Genomic DNA, 22,467 nt, shown 5'->3' on the forward strand with positions numbered 1-22,467 from the left:
ACTATATGCAAAGTTTCATTCAGATAGCTTTAAAACTGAGGGACTAGTTTGCGTAGAAACGGACAGACGGACAGACAGACAGACGGACAGACGGACATGGCTAGATCGACTCGGCTGTTGATGCTGATCAAGAATATATATACTTTATAGGGTCGGAAACGTCTCCTTCACTGCGTTGCAAACTTCTGACTGAAATTATAATACCCTGCAAGGGTATAATAAAATTAATTTCTATATATATAAAGCATTATTATTATTTATTTACTACAAAAAGCATACAAAATACTGATTTTAAATTTAAAAACCTTGAATACATGTATACTAAATTATTAATTAATATAAAAACACCTAATATTATTTCTTTAGAATTCCTCTCTGGTAATCTCTGGAAACATTTGTGGACTGCAGCTATCGCCCATTCCTAACCACCCATTGATTATTAATTTCTTTTTCATTCCTTGAATTACTTTTGGCTTTCCCTCTGAGCCGCTTTATTTGCTCGGCAATTAAGTTCTTAGCCAACTCGAAGGCGGCAACTGTAATTGACAGTCTGCAATTTAGTTTTCACCAACACACTGAGACCCAAGTAGAAAGTGGGGCGTGGCCGGGCGGTTGAAGCCTCCCTAATGGAACATCGTCAATGAGGGGTGGCGGCATTCGTTTGCCAAAAATCATGTATAAACACTTTTGGTTTTCCACACTCAGCCTCTACTTCTTCGGGGTGGTTCCGTTCCGATCAACATATTGCAGGGTTCCCTGGCCCCTGGCTCAGCGGGCGATCCACTCGCTCTCCTGGGCGGTCCCAGAAAGTAGGTAGGACATTCGCAGAGTAGGTAAAATCATCACAAGGGTGCCGGCGAACAACAGTTGCAAAATTACTTTCAACTACAAGCGACAGCTTCTAATTATGTTGATGAACGATGGATGTGGCTGTGGATGTTGACATGGAGTGTGTGGAGTGCCAGAAGGGTATGTCGAGCTACAAAAATGGCAGAGCAAAAAAAAAATAGAGCTGATTATCCGAATAATCCGATGGGATTGTTCAAAGAGGTGAAGCCCGAAGCGGGGATTTCAGCGGTAATTCGATATATCAATGGCAGGAATTTTTTAAATATTTTTCATTGGCTGTTAAAGTATGTCCAGGTGTGGCTTTATTTGAAGATGATTTAATTTAAGTTTTGAGGTAAAATTCAAATTTAAAAATAAATATATAAATGTAATGTTTTTCCTTCTTCCTGAACTCTCATTTCTGTACAAAAAACACCTCTCACTAAGCCCTTTCATCGCAAATTTGTAGTGCATAAGCTAGGAGGCTTCGACCCAGCAACCCAACCCACACTCACAGCACAGCAGGACATATGGCGTCGCACAAAACTTCTGGTAAATTATGAAATTATAAACATGCCCAGCATATTCAACTACCGCACACCCACAGCGAATGTCTGGCCGAGAAAAGTAATTTAATTGTCGCAAAAATGTCGAAAACAGCTTTAGTGCTTTGCATTAACATGAGCCAAAAACAAAAAAATAATACAGAACAAAAAAACAAAAACCCAGCACGAGAAATAATAAGTGGAAATTATAATTACAAGTGCTCACATGTGGTAAGGCCCAAAATCAAGTCGAGTTGAAATGGAGTTTTGTGCTTCAGCTTTGGGACTGTAAAATGATTAAAGTTTAACCGCAGTTCCCAAAAATAAAACGAATAATTTCAAGTTGAGTTGAATAATTAATATGCGTCCAAGGTTGTTTATGGCCAAGTGTTGGTTATATGATATTTAAATATTGCCATAAAATGTAGATGACTTTTTGGGGAAGTTTTGGAAGATGTTCTGGTAAGCAATTTCGCAGATTTTTAACTGTGAAGTAAATAAAATAAGTATATTTTATAATTAATTAATAAAATAGAGAAATTATTAAGAAGACAAAAGGTAGCTGCATTAACCACAAAAGTATGCTATACTTTTTTCTAAAAAAAACCTTGCCAAAACTTTCCATTTTCCTTTCTATATCTAAACTTTATTTTCCCAATTTTTTATTTACTTGCAGCAACAACTAATTTAATGCCTGGCTTAGCTTCTAGAGAAACTCTCAAAAGAACTCTTCAACTTACGAGCAGGGAGCTCCCCTCCAAAACTCTAGGCCACTGGGAAATCTGTGTTTGTTTTGCTTGCCAAATACAAGAACACTCCCCTCTTTTGGGTATCTGGTTTGATATGAATTTTAATGGCCTTGTGCATGGTTGAAACGATTTATGATGCGCCACGCACGCGGTTAATTAGACACAGCGAGGCAAAAACAAAAAAGGCGAAAAACAAAAACAAGACCAGAATTGAGGCCACAGCTGAGATGGGGCTGAATCTGGTGATGTGTGTGTGTGTGTATATATATATCCTCCCTCTGTTGTTATCCTTTTCAATGTCACACACATGTACATATACAGACAACGCACATATATAACGCATCATGTGTTTTATCTATGGCGCTCAGATTTCACTCTTGGTGGGTGGAGTTTCTGGCTTGGTTAAGTTTTCTGCCTGTTTCGGCGGAGTTTGCTTACTCCTCCACCACCCCTCAAGAGATGTTCCAACGTCAACTTGCCGCTTATATCATTTAATCTTTAATATCCTTTCTTAGCGTCGAATTTGGTCTTTTGGCGTTCGCCGCTGTTGTTTTTGTTATGTCCTGTGTGATGTCTACAGCTGAGGTTAGGAAAATAAAGGTGGGGTTTTGAAAAGGGATATTTTCTATAAACCTTAAATATATTCCAAGTATAAGTGATATATAAAATGTATAATAATAATACTATTTATTCTCTTTCCATGATAAATATAGATCCTATTATTTTAGTCACAACTGTTCTTTGCTTTTGGTTGGGGTTCAAGAAAGTCCTGCCTAGATTTATCACTTACCAGACATATATGTACATACATGTTGTCTCCTTTTTTGTTGTTGGGGCTTCCACATCATGGCCACATGGCTTGGTATGCTCTGATTCTCATCTTCATCTCGCATTGTCAAGCATTTGTTTGTGTGTGCGCGGCATTAACGGGGAGCAGCCAAAAAATATCTTTATGCCTCATAAGTTTAATTTGGCGCAAATTGTTTTTATTTGCCCAGTCGCCAAAGCCAAAGCCAAACAACGACAACAAAAACGTTGGTAAAAACGCTCATTCTAGGAGCTAGGACGAAGGATGTGAGCAGGGTTCCCACATGCATGTGTGATACAACAAAATGGCCGCCATGGGTTCTTGCCTGTCTTTTTTTTTTCGGCTACATTCTGGCATTTCTACAAATTCTTTTTGAATGTCATTAGTATAATTGAAAAAGCCATTGGCAAAAGGCCAACAAACCTCAAAAAAGGGGCAAAATCAACGGGAAAACAACAACCAAACCAAACCGAACCGAACCGAAAACTAACTGCAAAACCGTTGCCGATGCGACACGCGAAATCCAATAAAAATTGTTGTAGCATTTCTCTCTCTGTGTGTTTGTTGCCATAGTCCTGAAAAGTTTAGCGACTTTAGCTGCCTTGATAAAACGACAGCCGCAACAACAAGAAGGAAGGGGAATACCCAAAGGACACCCAAAGAGTTCCACATATGTACATAGATGTGCATAAATTTTGCAGTTGACATCGGGCAAATGTACATGAGATATTGCTTAGAATAACTATCCGCATGAGTTATAGAGTTTACATCTATGTGGAGTTGTTTATACAGAGATTGCAGCGCCAGGATATGCAAAGTATCGAGCCGGCACAGAGAGTTGTAGAAATCAATATTTAAACTAGAAATGTGCTCTTATGGGTTATATATCACATCATATAGTAATAATTTAGGTTGTCTTGAACAATTTTCAAATAATCCTGGACATCCATTTGTAACTTAAACTGCTTAAGCTTCAATTAACACTCTTCTCTGCTACTTCTCTGCTATATAACTATACAAATAAAATCCCTTAATTAATCATGTTTATGTGCTATTCGATTTCGGGAAATGTTTTCGCAATCAACTCGCTTTCTCTCGCTATTAATTAGAGCTCAAATGGCACAACACTTTTGCAACAATTGTTCGACATTAAACTCAGACATAAATTCCAATTGATTTGTTGATTTAAATTAAACGTCTGCCAGTTAAGCGGGGTTAGAACAACAACATTACCTACTTTCGGAAGGACAGGCTTGCATAAGCACACAATTTATGGCTGCCATGCAGATCGACATTGTTGCCTCACTCTCTGCTTCAACATTTTGCAACATCAAAAAGGATGAAAATAAATAGAATTTTCTGATAAGAAAATATGTGATAGACACAAGGAGAGCCAAGCTGGAAAAACTAATACATTTTAACCCAAATATGCAAGACATGAAAAGCAAAGAGTGCTTCGAGTGCTTCCGTTCCCCTTTGACTCTCCTTATCCTCCCTGGCATCCTCTTCAGGTTTTTGCCATAATATTATTAGAGAAAAGTTTTATGTAAATAGTTGGATACAAGTTTATTACGCTCTTTATCAATTGATTTGATCTTAAGCACTCTTCTGTATATTTATTACACAGCCTAGCCAAGGAAGCTGCCCGGAAATCACAGTACACAGTATCACTTCCGGCCGCCCCGCAATTTCCTCCCCCACAGCCATGCGAGTATAACCCAAAAATGTTATGTAAGTTCAATAAAAAGAGTGCAAAGCATCTCTATCTGTCCCTGTTGCCCCCGTTAGGCAATGTATCGTCTTTCGCAAAGCTCTTAACTGATTGTTTGTCTTGCCAAATGCCTCTTCCCTCTGCATCTTTCGCTCTGGCTACTTGGCAAAATATTTCTCAACTATTTTCTATATTAGAAAACACAATCCAAACTGGGCACCACACACAAAGGTGCAACTATGTGTGGGGTCTCAGTGTTCCTCCTTGTTGATATTTATTTGAATCTTGACTGTCTCCTGCAATCCGTGTGGCAAACTCATTCACCAGATGGCACAGCAAGAAAGGTGGGTGTATATGACTTGATTAAAGGTAAAGAAAATATTTAATTTAGATATTTTTCAATTTTTGTATATTTAAAAATATTTTAGGAAATTAAGGATTTATTTTTATACCTTAAAATATGATAAACAATTAATTTTCTTAAGATTTTACTAAAGAAAACTTAACAATTTATTTACTTTAATAATTTCCTAATTAAAATTGAGGTCACTCACCTCTTTTTTCTTGCCGTGCCCACATGTTTATCTTGTCTTCATGTGTGCTTGTGTCCCTGGCTCCCTTTTACCGAAAAGCGAATTTCATTTGAAATTGAACTTGTTTTTGCGCCAATAAATTGCATAGCCAAAGTATTTTGATTGCGTTCGAGTGGGGTTATCCCAGTAGAGCCCAGCAGAGACCGGCAACCTGCGCTCCTGTGTGTATTTCCGGTTCACAAATGGAACAACACGAAGAACTAAAAACCTAAATGCCAAAGCAATAGGCTAAAGTAAATCAACAGTAAAGGCAGCCAAGCAAGCAAAAGAGGGGGAAAGAGGGGAGGAAGGCTTGTATGAGGTTAGCAAGTTTAACTAAAAGTTGTTCTGTTTTATTTTTTGTCTGGCTCTTTCATTCGTTTTATTGGTGCCGAGGATATGGAGAGTAAAACTCGTTTGAGCAATTCAAATAAATGCCACCATTTATTTGTTGGGGGCGTCAAAGGAAAAGTTAATGCACTAATTTCTCAATTGCGAATAGGAAAAATAGAGGAAACAGATGGGACAAGATTACATGTATAGTATGTGTCTTCGAATATTGGTTGCACTTTATTTTTAAGTAACTTTAAGTATTCACTGTCAGACACAAAGTAAAAGCTATCGAGCTATAATTGAATAACCAAAACATCCGCCTAACTTCATCCAATTAAACTCGGCTGATCATCAAAATTTCGTTTAATAACCATTCAATCAATTCGGCAAACAAACTTTACACTCTGCACAAAATAACCAATTGAACTCTTTATATTTTTGGCTATCCTAAATACCCATAAATACCCTTACCCTCTCCCTTTCCCTGGAAAAGTTCTGTGCATCGGGAAAACTTTTCTGCTTGTGGCTTTAAAACTAAACAGCGCACTTATCTTATTGAGCAGCAGCATCCTCATACCAATACCCGTCATCATCATCATCATTATCGTCATCAGCCAGAGCCACATCGAAAACTACGCCAAAAACTATAAGGCAAGAGAAACATTGAAGAAACTCACCAAAAACTTGGCCCCGGAGTAGATCCAAAGGCGACTTCAATGGGAGAGGAGATGGAGAAGCAGTAGAGGGCCCATAATAATACTCATTTACAGCATTACCGCATTTTCAAGGACCAGGCCAAGGGAGAGGCAGGACCTACGTTTAGGGCTGACTCTTCGATTGGTATGCTTGGCTTTTACGCTTTGTTGGCCTGGTGCAAACAAACAAATCAACTTTGGATAATTATTGCACATCAATCGTAGCCCCAACCAAGTGCACTCAGAGAAACAGAAGCAGGTTCTATTGGTTTTAATTTATATTAAATTTATTTATAAGGAAAACTATCCAAATAAAAAGTAACAGAAAGTTGTTTAGTAAATATAAACCTTTTCTTGTTCAATATCTTGTCTTGAAGTTAGTAAATCTAAATAAAAATTCGCAAATAAAATTAAAGACACCTTTTTTTAGAGTGTACCCACCGAAGTTCCGGATGGAACACAACAAGCAGGCCGGCAAAGGATGCTACAGAGAATAGGGTCAGGGGCAGCACTTTCAAGTTTTGCCTTCCGTTGAGTTCCAATGCAGCAGAGCAAATGTCCCGAGGTGATTCCCCAAAACTTCCCTCCTCCTCCTTCCTCGCCCTCATATCGGTCTCTTTCGCCTTTGGTTCCATCACTTGTGCATTGGCGAAAAGTTTTCGGTGCGGTTTTTGCGTACATTTGTCTGATTTGCAGTCATCATCAGAGCCAGGCAGAAGAACACTCTCCTTGGCAAGTGACTATCCATCAGAGATGGGCTGATATGGAAGTCGGAAAAGAATAGGAAAATAATAAAAATTAGAAGGAAAAATAAGAATCAAAGTAAAGAAATTATGGGGGTATACTTTGGAGCTAGGAATACAATTATAAAATTTATTTGGGTAAAGTTTTAGATGGTTTTTTCTATTTAAAATGATTAAGAACTTTATTATACAGATGTTTCTATAAATATATTTAGTTTAAATATTTTAGAACTTTGTCATTTCGCAACACAGCCACCTCTTCAGTTCCTGGAACATTCTCAAACAGCATCCGCACCATCACCATTGCCATAACAATCCCCACCAGCAGAGGAGCAAAGGCATCGACGATGTCCTAGTTGGTCGACATGTCCATGTCATCTCTTCATTGAAATCGTTACGAGCTGTTTCCGTTTCGTTTACAAATTTTCGTGCGGCAATAACCGCAGCAGTGCCGCCTCTTTCGGGGCCCCATTTCTGGCGTCTCTCCTCTTTTCGGCGCTGATTGTTGCTATATGGACGAACTTTAACTAATGCAATGCTGCAGAAATGGCACATAATTTGAGACGATTCCGAGTTTGGCCATAACTCGCACTGTTAACTTTTACAGCAATGCCATCTAATTGGTGAAATGAAGTCATCGAATGTTTGTCAATGGCAGAGTATTGCATTTTGAATTGCTAATGAGGTTTCGCAATGGGGATGTTAGGATATGCAGAGCAATATTCGATATGGGTACATAGAGAATATATGTAATGCTGAAGAAAAAATAGAATTTGAGCTGCATTTAACCTAGTTTAATGCTGGATATTGCCATTTAGAATCAAATGCATTTGAAGACCCATAAACTGGTATCTCTATTTCTAGAAAAAAAGTGTTTAATTAAATATATTCTTTCTTCTGACTCACCAAAGGATTTAAAGTAATTATCACAGGTTTTTGTCAGTATAAAACTGATGTAATTTTCCATTAATTCCGCCACAGGAAACACATTTCTATTAAATGTTTACTTTAAATTGAACTGCAAACTTTTTTTCTTCACCCTAGTTAATCAATTTATTTGCAGAAAAAAAAGTTGAATGTTCTTTTTAGTTTTTCCTCTCTGCCTATTTATTTTTTTTATACCTACGAGACCAGCTGCAGCACTTGGCCTAACATTTTTCATTCCCTTTATGTCCATGAACATGTTTAAATAAATTACATGCCCGCTGCAAACCGAGTTAAAACTTTCCCCTGTGACCCACAAACCAAATCAAAAATTAAACGAAAATACAGAAACAGAAACCGAAACAGTAAAAAGCTGAAAACAAAACTTTGATCTAGTTGCTAAACTATTTAAGTAAAGGCAGCTCGAGAGAGAGAGGAGAGTGAAAACCAGAGCTCAAACGCACGTCTCTAGTTTATTAAATTTGTGGCAACACTTGGCACCAGCAAAGAGGGGTCACTGGGGGGGAACGGGTATACCCGGCTGGGGGATAGAGGATGTAGGATATAGGATGGAAGATGGGCCAGTGGGGGCGGAACACTTTGGATGGTTAGCGGACTGCCCCTGACATTTCTGCGGCTCGACGCAGAGTCATAAAATGATTGCATGCTCTACATAACAAAGCACACAAACCTCATACACAGGCGCACGATGGGAATTTATATATATACAAACGTACATATATAATATAATATATATACTTGCAAAACACTTAGCGGCAGGTAGAGCTAAAGAAAAGATTCACTGAGGAAAAACTAAGGCAAAAAAATTGTTTAGACTATTTTTAGATTTGATGGAATGAATAAATCATATTAAATAATGTTAAATAAATATTTGAAAAGCTATATTAAATATAGTCTTTCAAAAAGAAAATTATTTAATATATTCTTTAATAAAATGTAATTTTATAATATTTTTAAGAGGAAAAATTAGCAATCGTTTTCAATGCATAAAGATGGTTTTAATAGCTCTCAAAATTTAATATTGCTTCTCCGAAAACCTCCAAAAGCATTTTCCACATTTCATAACTTTAAACTCAACTATATTTATTATCCCCACATTTTTATTCTCAGTGCACAAGCTGAGAATGTTACAGGCCTTGCCCAAAAACTCCCAGGCGTCACCATAAACATTACCAAAGCCAACGTCATCAGCATCATCATCATCATGATCATAGTTCTACCGACCATTAATGATAACATGCCGTTCCCCCCCGATTTTCCCCACCACCACCACCTCTCCACCACCTCTGCACCTTCCTGTGGCTGTGTGTCCTGTGTGTGGGTGTGTGTGTGTTTGTGTGAGTGTGGCAAATATGAAATTTATAGTTTTATGATGACTGCTGAGTGTGCCACTGCCAACGCCTTTTACGGCTTCTGGGTTCAACTAAACTTTACGAGCCAGCACAGCAGCCAGTGAGCAGGCAGAGGATGCGAACTAGCAGAAGAATCTGCCCCCTTTTTTGCCACCCCCCCTTGCTCGCCACCTATGTAGTGGTGGCATAAATAAAATCATACAACTTGGTTCTTTGCTCGCCTCCACGTTTATTTCCGCCTACTTGGGCGCCATTGCCGTTGCCATTGCCGATTGCTGTTGCAACCTCTTCCCCAGAACCAACAGGCCCCTCTTTTTAGTCTTCCCATTGCATTATTCTTCCCTGGGTGGTTTTCCTCTTTAAAACACTATAAAAAAAATAGGGGAAAATCTAAAACAATCAAAGATTTTTTAATGCTACTTAGAAGTTTATTTGTATTTGATAACTTATTTTAATTAGATTTCATTATGAGTCATATTTTTAAAAACAAAACATTTAGTATTAGTTTCCCTCTATTTTTTTGTTCAGTGCACTTTTTCAAGCCAGGCCAAAGTTGAAGTTTTATGGCTGAAGGAAAGGAGTAGACTAGGGGGGCACATGCCGCAAATATGTTTTTGATTATTATGACTCTTCGAGATTATGCAATTTTATGAATATGAATGGTTTATGTGCAGGTATGGCGCGAAAAATGAATTGCATTTCCACAGCTCAGCTCAGGTGGAGTTTGGTTTCGTTCTGGCTTCCATCTTTTTGGTCCCTCTGCCTTGCCCGATGATGATAACGATGTTTTGATGTTCCCATACATTGGGAATAGAGAGAGCGAGCGAGCGAGTGGGATAAAAGGAATTTATAAAGTCGCTAGGACTTCACTTCACTTCACTTCCCTTCACTGGCTGCTGCTGCTGGCTGTTGCCTTTAAGCAGATTTCGAATTTAAATCTAATTCTCCACTCTCGACACTGTCAGCCGGCATGAGTGACGCATCCTCTGCTGAGTGACAGCACCGCACCAGGACACTAAGGGATATGGAACGGGCACAAGCAGGCGGCCATCCTAGTTGGTAAGCAATAAAGTATGGAGTGAGTGGCTTTGATGGAGCTGCTATAATGTCAACGGCATGGCCAAACGGGAGGGCGATTGGGATTGGCACAGAGGGGAATGCAAAAGGATAATTGATTCGGTTGTGCAGAAGTCCAGATGAGCTGCTAATCCAAAAAGGGATTAAAAAGTGGTACAAAGTGAATGTGAAAGTTTAAAAGGGAAGAGAATTATATGTAATAATTTAGATTTTACTAAGAAATATTTAAAAAGTATTAGAGATGAAAATAATCAATTTAATTATTAAATATTTCATATTATTTATTTATCCTAAAGTGTATGCCCTACAAATTTGTATTCTCCAACTATTAGGCTCTACCCTGCAAACTCCTCCTGAATCCTCCTCCTATACCATTCAACCCATTTCACACACACAATACACAAACAAACCAAAACCAGATGATAACAAAAACGAAGGAGGAAAAAATGCCAGCAAAATGACTGCAATCTGTCGTCTCAACGTTGATGACATTTTGAGTGAATGAACCAACGAACGGGCCTATGCCGCACCCTCCTTATCAAACCATCAGCAGCATGCCCCCATGTCCCCCCGGCTGCCCCGTTTTTTAACAAATTGGTGTGATCCCAGAGTGACGCGTCATATTCGCAGACACTTTAGCAGGACCCCAGGATCAGGAGGAGCAAAACAGGAGAACACTGGTCAAAAAATATGGTTTACAAATTTATTTTAGTCAAGATTTTTAGATGATAAATTTGTATACTTAAAGGTACATTCGTGAATATAATAATTATTATTTTTATTGGGTATTTTTATTTTAGTCAAAAGCTTGGAAAGCAATGAAGCAGCCATTTCCGACCCCATAAACCTTATATTTTATTGATCAGCATAAACGGGCGAGTCTTTCTAGCCTTGTCAGGAGGAAAACCATTTTTCAGTAATTTTTTCAAAAAAATGAAAGGGGTTACATCGTTAAATTTTTCAAAAATCGACCAAAATTGTGAAATCCTGAATTTAGAAGTTAAGTATGCCAATTTGTTAACATAGAAAAAACTAGCACAGAAAAGCTTTCCGAATTGAAATTAATGCATTTTTGGCTTAGTTATGATAGATTTTATTATTTTATATTATCTAATTTTAGAGAACTATTTATTTTTATCTACTTTTAATTCAAATTTACTGTTATTTTCCCCAGTGTATTACTGAAGGGACCTCGGCTGATAGAGCGACAGCAGAGAAATTGCAAACGAGTTGAGTCGTTGAGCCAAAAAACCAAAACATACGCAGCATTTATAAGGCAGCCAACAATGAATGCCCCTCCGAGTCCCCTTTTTCCTTCTTTTTCGTGCCCCACCCCTGCCGCGAGGGGCGTTAGAGATTTCAGGCGGGGGGTGTGGCATATTGTTAACGCCCACTCAACTCTATGCCATTTTGTATTGATGGCCTGTCTGCCGCACAGCTTTTATATAAAGCCTCCCAGAGATTCCGCTTTGATGTGGGCAGAGGGGATGCTGCACGGTTTACGAGGAGGCAGGAGGGGTCGCAGCCTTTGGCATCGTATTTCGGTTTCAATTTTTTTTTTGTTTTTTGGTTTTCGTTGTTTTTTTTTCCCCCTGTTGTTCTGGTTGGGGTAAACAAATCACTAAACAAAAAGCTCACAATGCAGTTAAAGGCAACGCTCGAGATAAAGAAAGTGCGAAAAATCATCAGCAGAATTTTGGGTTTGAAAATATTTTAAATGGAATGTACTTTAAGGATTCCGTAACAGTTGGGTTGCGTAGAAATAAAGAGAGTTTTCAGGCCAAAAATTTAAATAATTTTGGACGGCTTTTCAATATATTAAATGAGTCCTAAACAATTTGAAAGCAATATGGAATTCAGTTAGTGAGATGAATTTTTATCCCAATACTGCAATATTGCTAAAAAAGCATCATTATTTTCCAAAAAATGGCTTTAATCTAGACATTTTCAGTACAAATGCATGTACCTTTCGATTTCTCATTTCGTTTATAATAAAGACATTATATAGGAAAGTCAAATTCTCCCTACGCATCTTAAATATAAACATTTATATTCAAGTATATCCATATTTATCCTTTAAAAGGGATTATTCGAGTGGCTGGAAAAACAAGGCGTCTATTTCCGTCAACACAACACTGAAGTGAAATTGCTGTAAATTTAATCCGTTGGCGTGTGCGTCTGTCTCTTTGTGTGTTTTTGTTTGTGTTTTGTGGGCCTTGTAGTCCTGACTCTTTCTAACGCCCTCTCAATCTTTCTCTCTCTCTCTTTCGTCCTTTGGCAGGATCCGTCAATTTGCACGCGTAAAGTGCGCCATCTAGCGTCGTTTATGCGCACATTCGGCTCACATCAATTTGCGGTGCAGACATTAGCCTTTGCATTTTTTATTAAACGACAACCGCGCGACATACGCGGCGTATGCGTAATGTGGCTGCGCGATGTGTTGACGCTGCTGATGACTCTGACGATTCTCTGATTTTCCGAGGCAAAAGGGCACAATATTAATTGTTGCACATGCCAGGCCTCTCATTCCAGGATTCTCTTTATGCTGGAATAAATACGTATGGTTAGTTACAGTGATCTTTGGGAAAAGCTTAGATTGAAATAGAAATATTCTTTAAATTGGTTTCTGTAGCTTTATTATGAACTTAATAAAGTATCTAAGACAAGTATATCATCTTTACTATTTCTACTGGGATAGTACAATCTCCTTAAATTCAATTAACTTTCAAATTAATCTCTTTTAAAGCAGTTATTTATATCTAAACATCCTAGATTGTCTTTCTGTGGCTTCAAAGAATTAATATAGCTATTTAGTTTTTAATAAAATATGTGGCAGACCACTGTGTCATCAGCAGCTTTTGCCTTAGCATCTGTGATGCGTCTTTTTATGCTTTTACAGGGTATTCTAATTTTAGTCAGAAGCTTGCAAAGCAGTAAAGGAGTCCTTTCCGACCCCATAAATCATATATATTCTTGATCAGCATTACCAGGCGCGTCTTTTTAGACATGTCCGGAGGAAAACAATTTTTAAGCCATTTTTTCAAAAAAATGCAAGGGGTTACATCATTAAAATTTTCAAAAAATGGCTTAAATTTTGATTATTTAAATTTTTAAATTCTATATGCAGATTTATTCGCCTATTAAAAACTAACATAGAAAAGCTTTCCGAATTGTAATTAATGAATTTTTCCCTTAGTTATGATCTATTTTATTGATTTTCATTTGGCAAAGGGTATCTAAATTTCAGCTTCCCAAAGTTAATTTCCCTTCTTGTTGTCTTTGATTAGCCGCAGACATTGGCAACGGCAGACGTACTACTATGGCGTACGGACTCTGGTCCTCGACATGAAGTCAGCTCATTGGAGAAATTACATTTACATATTAAAATATGCCAAATGCAAAAGCCAGACACGGCCGGAGCTTTATTCTGGCTCCAGAGGCAGGGGGCTTCGAGGCCAGGGACTTTGCCTAGCCCTTGGTCAATCGTCCAGTCATGTGGTTGGGGCTTTTGTTGTTGCCCCGCTGCCGTTGTTTATGCATAGGCCATATAGCACTATCTATCTGCCGGTACTCTTTGAACCGATATCGTCCTTTAGGAGGCGACGGCGGCCAAATTTCTAGTCATGCATCTGGGCAAACGGTAAGGTAAACATGCAGGGAACCAGTAAAACAGTAACAGTAAGGTGTGATTCAACAGTTAACAAAGGAGGCTTAAGGGGATAAATAAAGGAATTGTATTATAAGTTAAAGAAAATTCAAGAAATATAGAAAATTGATTTTTATAAAAAATATCATCAAATATTTGTACGAAATTTAGGTACATTTATTATATATTGACCCACAAAACCTCCTATTTCAAGTCTTTATTATTTAAACAACATCTACAAAGTATCTTTGTTACTTTAACGATTTATAAATATTCATCAATTGACCCTCGCCGATATTGCATTTACCCTCATGAACATTTTGCCTGTTTCGACTGCCGCTTTCTCTCTCACTCGACTATTGCGCATATTATGCAAAATTGTTTATGCAAATATTGCAAAAAAGAATTAATTTATTTGACTTGCATGCTAATTTACGAGCCAATAAATGCAGGCGACACTGGCCAGGGAGGAGGACGATGACGCCGCTACATGGGCCATGGGCTATTGTTAATTTATTGGTATTTTCCCCCTGATTGCTGGGGACAACCACCGGTATGTGTAGACACATACACACACATTTTAAAATTTAAGTCCTGCGAACCATGAACCATGCAGGGGAACAGGCAAAAATATACTGTAGAAAATTATAACGCATTGGCCCCGAAAAATCAACAGCTGCCATCCCACAAAAACCAAACAAACCGCATGTCCGCAGACCCCTCTCTTCGGCCAAATTCTAACTGAGTTGGCTGACCGAACGTCTAAACGGCATTGACCGCATAAGAGAGAGAGAGCGGAGGCATCAAAGGGGGTAGAGTGGAGGGGGATTGCTACCAATTTAAAAATTTTCAGAGCCGCCAAAAAATCAAAGTTGAGAAGCAGCCAAGCGTTTGACGGCGTTCCGTAGGCGGTCAACCCATGGGCGGGGTTTTTTTGAGGCAACGGCCAAAAATCAACATCCAACAGACCATCCCTCGTAGGCCATGAAATGCGGTTTTCAAGCCGAACCGCCATTCGAAATTAAAACGAGGCTGCTAACCGTAGTTTAGCACTACAGAGGACATTGTTGGAAACTCCACTTGAAATGGGTTAGGAAATCGGTCTCAAAACCTGTTGAGATTCATTCCAGACAACTTGAGAAGCGGATGAAAGGGTTTCTAATAAATTGGCTTCAGGTAACTAGTTTTTAAAACAATTTTTTATATTTTTAATCAATTAAAAACTTTAAATTTATCAAATAAATATTAAGAAATGTGTAGAATTGTATGTTTTTTTACATTTTCTTTACGAAAACATCGGAATAACTTAGTTTAAGCTAACATGAATAAAAAATAAACCGTAAAGAAACCCTAAAATATATATTTTCTATTAATTCCCTTGTAACATTTTTTAAAGTAGTTTTCATCCTCTAATTTCCACTATATCCCCGACACTAAACTGCGTCCCAAATGAAGTAAAACTTAATTACACAAAATTTATATATATCCTAAATCTCGCCTGCGGTTTTCGGGGGCTAACTAATTCTTTCGCTGGCTATAAAATGTGCATGTGCCACGCCCCCCTCAACCGTTCACACCCGCCCATATTCGCGGTTCTCTATTCAGCAAATTGTTTACAATTGTCAAACAGGCTGGCCACGGTTTTTGCGGTCAGCGCAGCTTTTAATAAGGTGAAAAATGGCGAGCACAAATGTCGCCGGGGTTCAGTGCCTGCGACCGTAGGTACCCTGCTCCCCCTCCTGCTCCCCCCCTCGTGTCCCTTTCACACGCCATCTTTTGCCGGCGGTTTTTGTTTAATGCTGCATAATTTTAGGCGTTAAAAAAACAGCTGCAAAAGCAACAGCAGCAGCAGCAGCAACACCACCACCACACGACAACAACAGCTAAATAAAATTGCCGGTGTTTGTGCTTTCGTAACGCCCTCATCAAATATTCAAACGGTAGCCGGGTTGTGTCCCTTCCAAACACAGCAACAAAGGCACAGGCACTGAGAGAAAATATACAAGAAAAATGGTTAGTAAAAAGGCTTTTCTTGGAGAGAGATTTTCAAAGGGTTTCTATAAATCTTTTCTGCATTTTGTATTATAATGATTTTAAAAATAAATAAAATAGTAACTTGGATAATTTTTGTGAGTGTACTAGCGCATGGTCGGTTAAAAAAAAAAACGGCGTCAACAAAAGCCATCATAACAATTAATTTTGAAAACACGTGTAGATTGCTTTTTGCGGTTAGCAGCAGGACATTCTCGTCCAAAGGAGAGAGAGAGAGAGAGGCGGGAAAAAGGGCTGGGATCCAAAGGACTAAAAATGCCAACGCCGCGACATCTCGACCTCTCGCATGGGTGGGCAATCATAAAACACTTTAAGCATGTTTTCCTGCTAGTTTATTAGTGTAAAACCCCCTTTTTCTGTCCGGTCACAGACCGCCTTTCAATCCTCTTAATTCAATGTCAACGGAAGTGTCCACTTTCTGATGCTCTTCTTCTGGTTTTCATTCGGCCATTTTGTGGGTTTAAGACTTGGAATTGAAATGAATTTCGGGGAAATGTTGTCAAGACGGGAAATCCCAGAGAAATCCTTCCGGCAATCTATTCTTAAGCGTCGATTGTAAAGGTTGGTTGCCTTTGGTTAATTAACAAACAAGTCCCAGAGCCATATTCCAAGCATCGGTTAGCTTAATTGGAATAACATTTCCACTAATGGTTTTCTGAGAATAATTAAGAATATATATATACATCTTTGGACTATAATTTGTTTGTGGTTAACGCAAGTTGTGGCACGTGCTTCAAGAATACTTCATTAACTATTTAAAGTATTTGAATATTCAAGAAGAAAGTTAAACAAAGTTACATTATATTATTTTAAGCTATTTAATCCAGAAATCACCTAAGAGAGTTAAAATAAATATAAAATAATTTAATTTCTCTTAGTTACCCTCCAGGTTAATACTTTTTCTAGCACGTTTTGTAGAGTGTTTAATCTTCTCCGCCAGTTATCCAGCGTAAAATAATATTTCTCCAACTTGTATCATTAAAATGTCCAGCTCGGACCGCCCGTGGCGAGTCGTCTGTGTTTTCTGTCCGCTCTGAAAACGCTCCAGTGCTTCCGTTGACGTCTGGTCATGGCATCGATGACTCCTACTTTCAGATTTATTATAATAATTTTCCCTTAAACCCCCTGTAGCTTTGCTTTTTCTATGTTTGTTAAATAATTAATGCGTGTTGTTCTTTCTGCACATTCACTCTTTGGCTTTGGCTAAATAATTTTTCGGCACATATTTCGGGCCTATTGAAATAATTTACATAACATGGCCAAAGGATATGGAATGGACAAACAGCATATGCCAGAGGACAGACGAACCAGACGGACCACAAGGGGCCAGAAATGCCAGACAGACGCTCCGTTTCTCTGGTCTCTCGGTCGCAGTCCCAGTCCCAGGCTCAGCCAGCTGCTTGAGGCATTCCGGTGGAGGCCACAAAGTCAACGGCTACGTATAATTTATATGCAAATACACACGGTCCAAGTCCGAGCATACAAGCCACTGCACACACACACAGAAACAAAACAAGGAGGAAGGCTTTAATCAGAGGATAGGAACTTTATATACCCAGGATATCAATAAGTACATTTCTTTATATTTAATTTGTATAAAATCTATAAGATATAAGTCTTACTAATTATTTATTCGTTAAAATCTGTATACATTAGACAACCTCAAAAAAATATATGTACTTTTATATTCTAAGAATGTACTCCCCCATGACAGGGTACCAACAAGGATCTACGAATGGGTTGAGTTATAAGAAGGAGTCGCCCAACTATGACTCCGAATGTCTATTAAAATTTATTCGAGCGTAAGTACTGGCAAGCGAGAACTGAAAGCTGAAATCATGTTTGGCTCACTCTTACAGAAATGGAAAATATATGCAGAGGCAAAAGGTGGAGAGGTACATCCAGGTGGGTGGAGGCAGCTAAATGCTAAATAATCAAATGTACGCAGGTAAGGTAAATGCAGTAAAAGAAGGTCGACAACAAGCCAAAGGAATATGAAAGGCATAGAGCATGGGGAGAATGTAAAATTTCTATGTAAAGGAAAAATCTCTTAAAATTTTTAGGGTTGATTTAAGAAATAAAATATTTAAGATTTTAAAAAGATTTTAAGATGAATATTATTTTTAGTTTACTTAGAAAATTCCAGTAATTCAAAGTGTAAAGTTTTCGTGATTTTAATTTGAGAATTTATATAATATTTATAACTATATCATTTACAAGCAAATTAAAAATATTAAAAATTATTTTGTAGCACCTATAATCTTTTTAAAGGCTTTATTTTATATTTAACAACTAAGAAACCCTTTAATTAACCCACTCTTTGTCAAATGGCAGCCACAACAAAGTGCTGTTGCTCTCCGGCCAAGGCGAGTTAGGTGCTAAACAGCGCATGGCGAGGCTCAGTCGAGTTCAACTCATCCCAGCAGCTCTCAGCTCTGGGCTTAGAGGCTACTGCTGCTGGATGCTAGCTACCACACTGCAAGAAAAATCTATAAAATTTAGGCAACAAATTATAATTAAAATCTGAATACAGCAAATTATATCTTATAGATATCTAAGCCATATATCTTGGCAAGTCTAAGCACCTTTATAATTCTTTTGAATACTAATTTCATTCCTTTTTTTTCTCTCTCTGCATGTAACTGTACCAGCAACTACACATACATATATACATTTGCATGAACATCTCCACGTTTTTGTTCGCCTGTCGCACGAGGGGTGAGGGGAGGAACACAGGCTGGACAGCCGTGGATGGCTGGGGCTACAACTTTGTAAGTAGTTTAATTAAATTAATAAAACTTAAAGCTCGGCCAGAGAGGGCATCACGGTGTGCTCTGGCGAACCGCTGACATGCTGAAGTCGGGCGTGGATAAGGCGCGAGTCCTTCAAAAGTCGCGCAGGACATACGCTGAAAAGTTGGCTTTCGTGGCAAGTGGTGGAGGAATCACGGGGAAAAGGACAGCTGAAGACGGCAAACAAATGCAAGCAATGACGGGTAAAGTGCTCGTTGCGTATTTTAATTTGGTTTAAAAACATTGTTTCGCACAAATCCCTCAAGTGTACGTCATTCCACCTCTGACGTCACGTCACAACGTTGAGTAACTTTTCCAGAGCAAAGGAGCGCAAGAGCTCTCACACCGAAATGGGTCTTGTTTGGTACACTTGTAAAGGGAATTATGATTTTCCAGGGAAATTGTCACATACTGAAAAAGATATTTGAGGCTTAGGTTTTCTGCGGGAGTTTTTGAAATATTTTTAGGGATTTACAATAAAGAGTATCGGTGTTTTGAGGAGGTTTCTTTGATTTGGAAAGGGGTTTTGGGGTTGTGAAAAATCTTTTTAAATAGTTAAGACTCTCCAATTTCTAATTGAACATAAAATACTACAAGAAAATACTTTAAATATATTTTTTCTTTAAAATTCTTCCTTAAAATTCCATAAGAGTATATTTTATTCGTTAACTCTGTACACTTATGACTTCTTGTTCCTTTTATCTGTTTGTCTTTTTGTGTGTGTATTGTGACAGCAGCGTAAAAACCGCGCTGACAGCCCAGTCAGGGAAATGGGAATTGGGCGTGAGGAAAACCTAAGGGGTACGGGGGGACGGACACCAACTGCAAATGTAAGAAATGTAAATTGTGCAGCTTTCGGCGTGCACTTTATTCGTTCTTGTTGCATTCACGTGCAAAAATGTTCATGAGCTCGAACGAACCCCAAACAAAAGCTGACAACCAGGGGAAGAGGGTGGGTCTTCCAGGGTTTTAGCTGCTGCTTCATAATGAACTCAAAAACCAACTCATAATTAAACGGGGACTTATGCGACATGGACCAACGGTCGAAGCTTGGGGTCATGGGTCATGGCTGGAGAGCATTTGGATTTCTCTACCGAAAAGTCTCGTAAATACTATAGAGATACGAAAAAGCTGGGGAAATTGCTGTTTGCTTTATGCAGCCACAGAGAAGATTGACTGGAACAGTCCCAGAAGCAATATGTTTTTTGGGGGGCTGGGGTATATCTAAAATGATTGTCCAGTTAGTTGGAAGTAATTGTGGTCCTTAGAGAAGTAGTTCTGGTGAATTTTAAGCTGAATAGAGAGTTTGGGAGCTTAAGTTTAGTAGAAAAGGAAATTAAACCAATTTATGAAATATAAAAAAAGGTCTTAAAACCATAAAGACATTAAGAATTGACCGAAATTTATGTTGAAGAAAATTCAATACTAAAAATAACAGCTTAATAAATTTTCCATTTATACCAATCAAAATAAATCCATTCATTTAGTGGCAATTTTCATAATCTTCACTTTGCATTTAGTAAATATCTCGAGCTAGCGGAATTTATGCCAATTTAGTCTATTATATTCGGCCATCTAGGAAATCTCTAACCAACCCAGTTGGTAACTGGCACTTCACCAAAATAAAATAAAAAAAGATGGAAAATCCAGCAAGCGACTAACAAGCGAATCCACTTAAGTTACCAAGGCCAATCCCCCAGAATTCGAATTCGCGATGAGCGTGCTCTCTCTCTCTCTCTTCAAATAAGCATTTTCCACACAGCACAACAGCCTGGCGTAAAATGTGGCAATGGAAAACTCTGAGGGGAACACAAAAGCTTTTCTCTCGCCTTTTTTCATACCATTTCTCCCTCTCCACTTTTTTTTTGCTCGTATTATTTGTGCGACCTCATTTCACGGCAAAAGGCGCCAAGAAGAACTTTCGCCAGGCCACAAAACGCAACTCATTAAAAAGATCACCGCACCGGGCGGGCAACCGACGGAACCGGCAAAGGACCTGCAAATAAAGGGGCGACGGTGACGCCGCCTCTGAACAATCGAACAATATCAGTGCAGCAGCTCAAAAAAGAGCAAAGGATGTCAAGGAAAAATTCTAGCAAAATTTAAATACTCTTCTTGGGAGAATTTAGAAAAGATTTTATTTTCAGGCATTTCTATAGAAGGTTTAAAAATTCAAAGATAATTCCCAGATAAGCTTAAGTTTAAACAACAACATCTTTAACTTTTCCATTAGTTTTGAGTTTATTTTTTCTAACTTCCCAAATAAAATCATAATTGTAAACAAATAACCTTCTATTAGCTGCAAAAATCCTTCTTAAACACCAACTCTTCCCCTCCAATTTCCAGGGTATTGAAATCTGGTACAAAGTCACAGACAAAGGTCCACAACCTAGAAAAGGGGGACACGGCATCGAGCTGAAACAGGACACACTGCCAGCTACATAAAAAAAAAAAATTAGGGCACTTACGCGTGTTGGCGTAAAAAAGCAGCAAACTTTTCTTGAACCAACCGACCAACCCCAACCTAGCCCGGCACTTTCAGCGCCGCGCAGCTCTTGAACATGGCAAGTTTTAAGCAAATGTCAGCCAGCCCGATGATGACCCTACTTTTTTGAAAATGTGTCAGAGCTACAAGTGAAGAGCAACTGTTGCAAGGACCCCGCCTCCCGCCGCCCGCCTGGATCGTTCGTCTGGTTGCTGCTGTTGCATAAATATTCAAAGCTTTTACATGGCTGCAGGCTGGCTAAAAATGTGCAACAGCGAAAGGGGTGGAAGAGGGGGGGGCTGAACTGTGGGCGGTGGTTGGGCGGGAGTGGGTGGTGATGAGTGGGCTTAGTGGTGAGGTTGGATGATGACGATGATGACTGCATAGTCAACTCTGACCCCACCCAGCAATAGGCTACTTGTTAAGGGGGTTGTTAGGCAAATATCCTGCATTACTTGAACAAAGTGCAAAAATAAAGTTTAAATAAATAAGGGAAAGAGTTTGACCTATTTCAAATGGAAGTCTAATAAAGGATCTTTTAAATAGTATATAATTGGGAAAGGGAAAGGATTTGTATAGATTTTAAATTGAATTGAAAGGAAAATTACTCTATGACTTGAAAAGCCTTTAAAAATCTTTCAAAAAAGTAAAATATTTGAGGTCCCGAATTCCCTATAAAATTTGCTGTATCCAAACCTCTAAGATTTCAGTCTTAAAACTAGTAGTAAAAAATTTCTAAAAATTTATTTAAGCTTCCCATTTTCAAGTACAACTTTTACTTTGACCCTCGCTAAGCCCTGGCGTAAAATTGTGTTCCTGTGTACGCGTTCTAGCAATATAAAAACGCAACAGCGGCGGCTGCAACTACAACTATCGCGGCTGAAGAGGGACAGCGAGGGAGACAGGGTTATGGCAGAGGAGAGAGCACTAATAACAAGCTGCGGCGGTAAAGGACACAACGACCGTGGGACAGGACGACAGACGGGGGACTCGCAGGACTGACAGCCTTTGCCGTCTGTCCGCTGGCTCTGTCAGGAGCAACTGTCAACGAGCTGGCAACCACTTAAAGCCTTCAAAATGGCGCAAGTTTAAATTAAAATTTTTTGAAGTACACAACGCCGACACCCAGCAGCA

At 38.7% G+C, this 22,467-nt stretch overlaps 1 long non-coding RNA gene across 2 annotated transcripts in view; it reads right to left on the reverse strand.

The window, feature by feature from the left end:
* Positions 1-6,506: 6,506 nt before the first annotated feature.
* Positions 6,507-22,467, reverse strand: part of LOC138928336 (uncharacterized) — a 97,310-nt gene continuing 81,349 nt past the window's right edge. For both annotated transcript variants that reach the window (XR_011444859.1, XR_011444858.1), the window contains 2 exons: positions 6,683-6,999; positions 6,507-6,627 (listed from right to left, as the gene is read on the reverse strand). This is a non-coding gene — a long non-coding RNA (uncharacterized lncRNA). The remainder of the gene's footprint in view (positions 6,628-6,682; positions 7,000-22,467) is intronic.

The sequence above is a fragment of the Drosophila kikkawai genome, chromosome 3L (assembly GCF_030179895.1).
Source record: "Drosophila kikkawai strain 14028-0561.14 chromosome 3L, DkikHiC1v2, whole genome shotgun sequence".
In the NCBI taxonomy this organism is placed as follows: domain Eukaryota; kingdom Metazoa; phylum Arthropoda; class Insecta; order Diptera; family Drosophilidae; genus Drosophila; species Drosophila kikkawai.